The sequence below is a fragment of the Mizuhopecten yessoensis genome, unplaced genomic scaffold (genome assembly GCF_002113885.1).
Source record: "Mizuhopecten yessoensis strain PY_sf001 unplaced genomic scaffold, ASM211388v2 scaffold4559, whole genome shotgun sequence".
Lineage (NCBI taxonomy): Eukaryota > Metazoa > Mollusca > Bivalvia > Pectinida > Pectinidae > Mizuhopecten > Mizuhopecten yessoensis.
The window spans coordinates 41,618-50,468 of NW_018405607.1; positions in this window are offsets into that span (position 1 = coordinate 41,618).

Genomic DNA, 8,851 nt, shown 5'->3' on the forward strand with positions numbered 1-8,851 from the left:
GGTACCGTGGTAGCGAATCAGGTATGTCGTTTGTATCCTGACAAACACCGGTACCGTGGTAGCGAATCAGGTGTGTCGTTTGTATCCTGACAAACACCAGTACCGTGGTAGCGAATCAGGTGTGTCGTTTGTATCCTGACAAACACCGGTACCGTGGTAGCGAATCAGGTATGCTGTTTTCATACTGACAAACACCGGTACCGTGGTAGCGACAAACACCGGTACCGTGGTAGCGAATCAGGTATGTTGTTTTCATACTGACAAACACCGGTACCGTGGTAGCGACAAACATCGGTACCGTGGTACATAATGACAAACACTGGTACCGTGGTACATAATGACATACACTGGTACCGTGGTACATACCGACAAACACCGGTACCGTGGTACATACTGACAAACACCGGTATCGTGGTACATACTGACAAACACCGGTACCGTGGTACATACTGACAAACACCGGTACCGTGGTAGCGAATCAGGTGTGTCGTTTGTATCCTGACAAACACCAGTACCGTGGTAGCGAATCAGGTGTGTCGTTTGTATCCTGACAAACACCGGTACCGTGGTAGCGAATCAGGTATTTCGTTTGTATCCTGACAAAGTGTTGGAATCTATTCGTATGGATAGAATGTATCTGTTAAATGTTTATTGTTTGGACTTTGTAACAAACATCATCACCATGCTATGGCTTCTTCAACGGAACTACTACTTTATTGCATTTTGATTGGCTGATATTACAGCAGTGTATAATTGACGGACTGTAAGACTGGCTCTAGATCCGAAACATTAGATCTCATGTTCTAAGGGAAGTAACGCTTAAAACAGGTACAATACAGTTAACAAGCCTGAAGTTATATATGTGACAGACTTAATATCGTAAGTAAAATCGGTGACTCCCGCTTATTACGGTATGACATGGCTAATGTATGTGACTGATAACTTGATCTGATATATATTTGTAGATACAGGTGATAGTGCAACATTAACGATACTTTAAGCTATGTTACGCACACATGTCATCACTTAATACTAGGCTTATAAAAGCTATTTTGAACATTGATATTTCGGTCTACATCCTGTTCTCCTATGCCGTCATAAGTTAAGTGTAATCGTAATATATACCACAGCTCAGACAAGGTTAAAATATGGCGTCATCGCCATAAATATATGATGTCAAACCGAACATGCATTTGAGTTATCATTGAGTTGATAAGATAATGAATAATCTAACTTTCTAATTGACTGAAAAAAGCATATACATCCATATACCTGTAACAAAGAAATGAAAACATCAAATCAAATAATTTTCATTATTTCGTTCACATCACAAAACTTTATATCTAAATATTTTGACCACCACTGTACTTCCTCAGAAGGGCTGAGACTCGCCCCATGTAATTGCCTTTGGTCCCATAACCTTTTGGACACATGACCTCAGAAGCGAGAAATTGACATCTGGTAGGCGGTACCTCTCCTGTCCTGGTTAAGGGTTGGCTGGTACAGGCGGATAAAGATAACATCCCGGATCCCACGTACAAGAAGTACCACATGTATTGCGTCCCTGTCTAGTATGATGATCTTCTTCAGATCGATAGATGATTGGCCACTTATGAAGACGAAACTGAACTTGGTCGCAAATTTTACATGTATAAGAACCGATTCTTCAGGCACCTGTCTTTATCCCCGATATAAGTCTCTGCACTGATGGTCTGTGGTAGTTTTGCCCTTTTTTGGGTGGTAACCTTAGCTGTAACAATGTTCTGTCATAATTTGTTAGTTTGCCTGAAATGCACCTGATTATTGTGGGTCTTAAATATGCGTTGGATGGTCTCCGAGAAGCCTTGGATATATGGGATGACTACAGAAACCTCTCGACATCTAATTATTTTGTATGTGACTACATGGTGTTGAGATATTTTACCAATGATCTCGTGTTATACCCTGTCAGGCGATTGGTGGTTGTACCCGCAGTTCTTATGGGCCTGTCTCACATGGTGTTTTTACTTCATATATGAGCTCCAAAAAGTATCCGTGTCACAGAGTGTTTGTGTTTCTCTAGGTGGTTAAAATATTAGTCCGTGTGTGTCGATTTCTACAAATGATCACAGAAGTTCCGTCTAGTTTCCGGACGGCAATGGTGTCCCTTTGTTGTTGCATAAACAGAACAAGAGTATACCGAAGTGTCAACGGACCATACTTTGATATAAAAATACATAACATTAGGGGAAATATTAAAAAAGGTAAATGTACATAAAGTACAGTTTTGAAACTTTATAAGCAAATGAGAAGTAATACACGTCCATCTTATTTTGCATATTACATATCTCGTACACAGTGATTACACATGATGTATAATACTACAACAATGTAGCATAGCTCAGAAATATTATGATCGGTCATCAATCTATTAATGTAAACATGAATATACAGACATATCTCTTTGGATGTAAACGCACACATACAGCCATCTCTCTTTTGATGTAAACGCACACATACTGACATTTCTCTATTGATTTAAACGCAAACATACAGCCATCTCTCTTTTGATGTAAACGCGAACATACAGACATCTCCCTATTGATGTAAACGCGAGAACATCAGTTATCTTTTTATTGATGAACTTATTTATAAAAAATAGTTGACCACATACATTAATCATGATTATCTGTCTAACCATATCAGAGTTTAATCCGTTTACCAATATTGGGTAAACAGAGACAGCTGTTGTGTATATAATATGACACTACCATTCTATGGATTGAGTACATCATCCAAAAATAAATAGCCGTTTGTGTATACATCTGATAGTTATAAACTAGTATACACCACATATATTATATAAAACTATATTGCAAACTACCTGTACTGGATACTAACATAAATGAGCATTACTTTCGATCAACTATGCTAAGCATAGCTACTTGATGTATTGTTTTCCTTTTTCTTTTCGAAGATGGTTGTGTCAAGTCAAAATTGAAAAGAAAGGAAAACAAGTAAGGGGGTATTTGTAAAAGTGTTGTGAACACATTGTAGTTCATGATAAACATAACACTGTTGTGTAGGCAGATATGAGTGGCTTCTCTCCTAAAACAATTGAATGAAAATATTCATCATTGTACCCTAACAAATATTAAGGTTCATATATTAAAAACATAAGAAAAACGAAAATAGTATTAAATACAAATAGTATAAATGTCAGTAGCTTTCTCCCCCGTGTAGGTCGGGGATCAACAACAGAAAAACACCTGTTGTTACCCACTGCATGTATGGTAAGACTCGAATAATGTGGGAACCCCCTGCAGAATTCGGAATTTGCTTTGTACTCTCTACTTGGGGACACAGAAGCGACCAAAATAAATATGCTGCACCAATTGCAATATTTGGGATCTTTATATTTCTATCTATTTATAACTACCTTTTATTTCTTAGCGCCTTGCTTGTCAATACCTCACTTTTGGCTCTAATCTTGAGCGTTCGCCCAGTTGAGAAAGGCAATGTGTTCTTACCCATATCAAAGTCCATAAAAATGGTAGTTGTGTTTCCCTGTTTAACGTTCAGCATTAAGGGTAATGGCAACAACTGGTTCACTCGTTGTCAATATAATGTGACCGGTCGGAATGCTGTGCTTGGTGCCTTCGGCAATGTATTTCAGTGCGATATCACTATAAAGTCGGCATCAGATCCGTGCTATGACAAGGATTAAATTACACCAACATACTCTGTCTCTAGCACACATACACGTATACATAACGCACATGGCGGCACGTCGTTAAATGACCTTAGATGTTAATAGGACGTTAAACAAAATAAAACCAAACCAAACCAGTAACTTTCTACTTATGTTTTTTTTTTTTACGGGCCGTACAGTACTTCTCTCGCGTGATATGTAAGCCACCCTTCCTGAAGCATATCCACAAATCTGTTTATGTCAGTTTATTTACACTACACGTATACAAGGAGAACTATCAGCGGTAACATTTACTTCTGTTGTCAGGTCAATATGATAAAACTATTGAAAACTAACCAAGCTATTATCATGTGCCTTGGATAGTCCATATTATTCCCGGCCCATTCTTTCGCTCAATCATAAACCAATGCTTTTCAGGTCACACATAGGATACTGTGAAACGTTTATATGAATGTTTTGTATTAATAGGTTGCTGATTTATCAGCAATGATGCAAAGTACATAACAAGATGATAATAATAATAATAATATTTGCAGGTTCTGATATACCGCTTTATCACAACCTAGTTCGTAGGTCGTATCAAAGCGGTTCACAAATTATTATCCGTGGCTATAGGGCCTTTGCAACCAGCCTATATCTTTCTCAACTCCCTGGGGAGCATACAACCGGAGCTGCCATTTCGGCGCTATCAGCTAGCATTCAACAAATTCTAGCGCTGCCAAACCACGTACTCATTTACAGCTGAGTAGACTGGAACACGCGGAGATACAACACAGTGCCGTGCCGTGACTCGAACCCGCAACCCTTCGTTCACGAGCCCGGCGTCCTATCACTAGGCAACCGTGCCTCGTGATCACCCATGCAGCTATTTGTACATGTTACCCGGCCTCGCGATAAATATTTACAAAGTGGTTCTTTTTCAGAACGACAAACCCAACCTAGAATCCCACTTGCCCTACTTCGAACCAAAAAACAAGGAAGTAATACATAACTAGGAATATACGGAGAAGCTGACAAGAAAACATGGTGGCATTTGAGGATAAGTTAATACAAAAGTCTGTTTGAAGTTAAATGCGTTCAAAATGAAAAACGAACACGATAGCAAGTAATCACTGAAATAAAGGTTTGTGAAAAAAAAGAGATTTATTTTCTCTTTCAGAACGTAAACAATATAGCGGGAAACAAAAACTGTAAACTTATTTGATTTTCCTGTTACCAACGAAAAGAAACATTATTCTGAAATTAGCAACAAAACCTCAAAGGAAGAACGATCACTGTATACTCATGTTTGATTTCCTATGCTAAAAAAACATATTTCGCTACCAAAGAAACCATACGATAAAGCGAATTTCACGGCAACCAATAAAGACGAAGAGGAAGATCATAGATGATAATTAAACAATGAAGTACTGCATAACTAGGAATATACGTAGAAGCTGATCACAAGAAAACAGGGTGGCATTTGAGGAAAAGTTAATAAAAAAGTCTGTTTGGAGTTATATTCGTTCAAAGTGAAAAACGAACACGGCAATAGGCGACCTCTTTTCCAAATAAGGATATAAATATTTTTCGTAACCAACGTTACAATAGAGAAAAAGCAAAAATTTTAGCATGATATATTTCAAAATTTTCGATAAAACCCTTATGTATTAACCATGAAAGTGTATTGAAATATTAATTCAACCTGTTAACAAATTCCGTGTATAGGTAGATTGATCATGTGGTTTTAAGAAAATGGAACCAATTTTACCTCCGTTTTATCACCGCTGAATACATATTTCAGTGAAAGTGAGAACTATGTAAGATGGTTAGAAAAGTGCTCAAATAAATAAGTGTAAGCAATCAAGATACAGAACGAGTCAATAAGTAATCAGAAATTTCACTTGGTCGATACAATTGTATCATACCTCATCTTTATAACAGCGTGTCTGATTGGATAATATTGGCCACATCACGGGACATTTAAATATCATTTTGCACTCACGTTCTCAAGTTTCTACGAGTATATCTCAAATATTCGGGGCCTCTCTAGAAAGTCTAAAAGAACCATTAAAAACTAGTTCCGATGGACGGAAACAGACGACACCAATGGGTCGTCAGCCTGATCATCTCTTCTAATGAGTAATTACTTAAAATAAAAATAAAAATGCATAAACACTGTTTAATTCTCTTGTAGTAGGGAATCACGATTCTTTGTTTCTCGATTAATGTTTTTCTCGGGCTTTATCTGCATTAAACATGATTAACCTCTGAGAAATAGAGAGTCGTGTTTCCCTATAGTATAGAATAGTTTTGTATGGTCAGATGATGAGGTCAAACTACAGATGTGCACGACAGAATTGAATATTATACATGTTATAATTTTGGATATCATGTCCCTGAATTCATTTAATCCAGCTAACAGCACTATTAAGGTCTATCCGTCGAATGCTATTTTTAATTCAATATACAAAAACAATATATCCATCATTTTTCTTCTTTATGGACAGTGGGTAACGATATGGTGACATTGGAAAAGCCGACCACATAAAATAGCTGCGTCGTTATATCTTCCTGGGGTATCATTTGATAGGTATGAGGCAAAGTCCACAAATGATTATGCATGTATACGTATATATCATACACCTGATAAGCCGGCCGATAAAGCCATTTGATATATATCTATATCGAATGTAACTTTTCACTGGTAATGCGAAATTAGATCAGCAAATTTCATAACCAGAATTACAATAACTTCAAAAACAGATATACGTTACGTGACAAGAAAAGTTATTGCTTTCGTGTGAACATGTGGCGATATGATGGATTAATAGATTTCAAAGAAAAAGGGTAACATATCTTTTTTAAATTACGACATTTACCTTTAATACTTATTTATTTACCACATGACATCTTTCTTCCTAGGATATTCTACAATATAATTTAACTTTGGAGGGTATGTTGGGTCTAATTCTATTTCTTGTCGCTTCTTAACACGCTTCATTTCGATTCAAGATGATTGTTGTCGTGTGTCGGCCTCCAGCTATTGTTTCACATTTTAAGAATATGCGTTTTTGAAAGATGTTTAGCAGTGTTTACCGTACTTTTCGATTTTCGATCGGACATCATGGGAACTTAATGAGGCCTACTGCTTAGCAAATTCTTATGCTGCGAGTTCTAGTGCCATTCGTTTTGTTTGTCCGAATGGACATCCTGTCCATTCGGACAAACAAAATGGTCATCGTAGCATGGCTTCTGTTTTGGTAAAAACTTCCGATTTCGATCCTAGGTGTAGTATGGCACTGCGAACTTATTCTTTTAACTCAGAAGAGAAATTAAAGTTACTCCTAACCTTATTTTTTAATGACCAAATACTATTTTTTTTAGCACTCAGAAAAAAGTGGGTCATGTTTTCATTATCACAAAAACCAAAGCAAGATTTTATGTACGATGTCAGACAATGTATTTGTCTTATTATCTCTTATTGAATCTCAACTCTATTTCTTAATAATTTCTTATCATTACAAAATGTATTTCTTGTTTATTTAGTTTTTAATATGTTAAGTCATCAGTTATTTTAGAAACTTTACTTATACTTTGTATGTATTTTTTAAATAGATTTCCATTTTATGTTTGATTTTCTTTAATGTATAAGGCTTGACATCACTTTAATATTCATTTATTACTATTCATATATCTATTCTAGTTCACTGACCACAACTATATATCTGTTATTAATAGTAAAACTAATAGTTTTATTTGTTCATTTATAAATAACAACTTACCATTTATGTAGCAATAAACATCTTATATTTCCGTGTTTGAAAAAAACCCAACACTTTATCGTTAGAGCATTATCATTTATAATAATTATTTACACTAATAAAAAGACTTGACATTAAACAAATATTAATGATAATAACCAATAATATACAATATGAAAAACGTAGTTCCGTCACTACAGTACATTATGCAAGCCTTGATAAGTTAGTTATCCAGCTGGTTGATACATTTATTTGGTCAATATTCAAACAAAGGCAATGATAGGACGAAGGTGTTTTGTGTTACATGTATTATCTAATGGGCGTTGATGTTATTGTCGATTAAGTGAAAGGGAAAGTCAATATGACAGTCACGTTTATCTTTAGAAATGATGCGTTTGACAGGTTGATTAGCGCGCTGACATATATTTACACACCACTAACACGTATCACGTAAGTTGAAGGATACGATACTTCAAAAGCATGTTTAGACCTGAGTGTTAATAAATATTGCATTCCTGGAATCGCTCAGATAGTGTTGCTATGAACCCACTTGATGATAACAAAGATAATTAAACTATTGTTAAATTCAGTTTAGGTCGCCGCCTCGCAAAATAGTTTTTCATCAAAGGGGACCATACATTTGCTATTTCCCAAATTACATTGCATCATAAAACAGTTACAAAGTCAATATTTTACTCATACATCACATTTCATTTTCAGCTAGGTTAGCACTATCATTTGTTAAAAGCACATGTACACAAGTAGCTGATTAAAATAGCAGATATCAGTCTAAAAACATTGGATGTAAAAGCATATTTAAAAACCTTGTGTACTTGTATGAGAGTAATAAGTGATGCTATGTTGTTGTGTGGTATATTATGTAGGTTGTTTGCATGTGACACATTTACATTGTGGTCCGTACCAGCTGGTACGAAACAAATGAAGAAAATTTGACCTTAAATTCTTTGAATAATTTAAAAGTGAAAAAAATACTTCCTTTTGGAGAAAAAAATAATCATAGCAAAAAACAACATTGTCAATAATTGAACACTTGAGCTGGACAATCTGAACCCATTAGTCAATACAGTCAATTTGAATTAATCTTAAATCAATTCCAACGGGGAAATTATCACATCCTTGTGACAAACGGACAACATCGGCGGCCATTTTCACTGTTGTCGTTTAGTTGCCAATCATAAGACAATTAAAAAACCAATAAATGTAATTTGTGGGGACTTTTTGTGAGGCAGTCAAACGTATTCAGAAAGAATAATTTCTTTGTCTTCATAACAACAATTGCGCTGGAGTGTTTTTTTCTATTTCATCCACAAGAAAAAGAATAAGACATTTAAAAAGAAATCAGGATGTGACAAAAAAACATACATACATTTCAGCGAATTATCAAGCTCATTCAGAT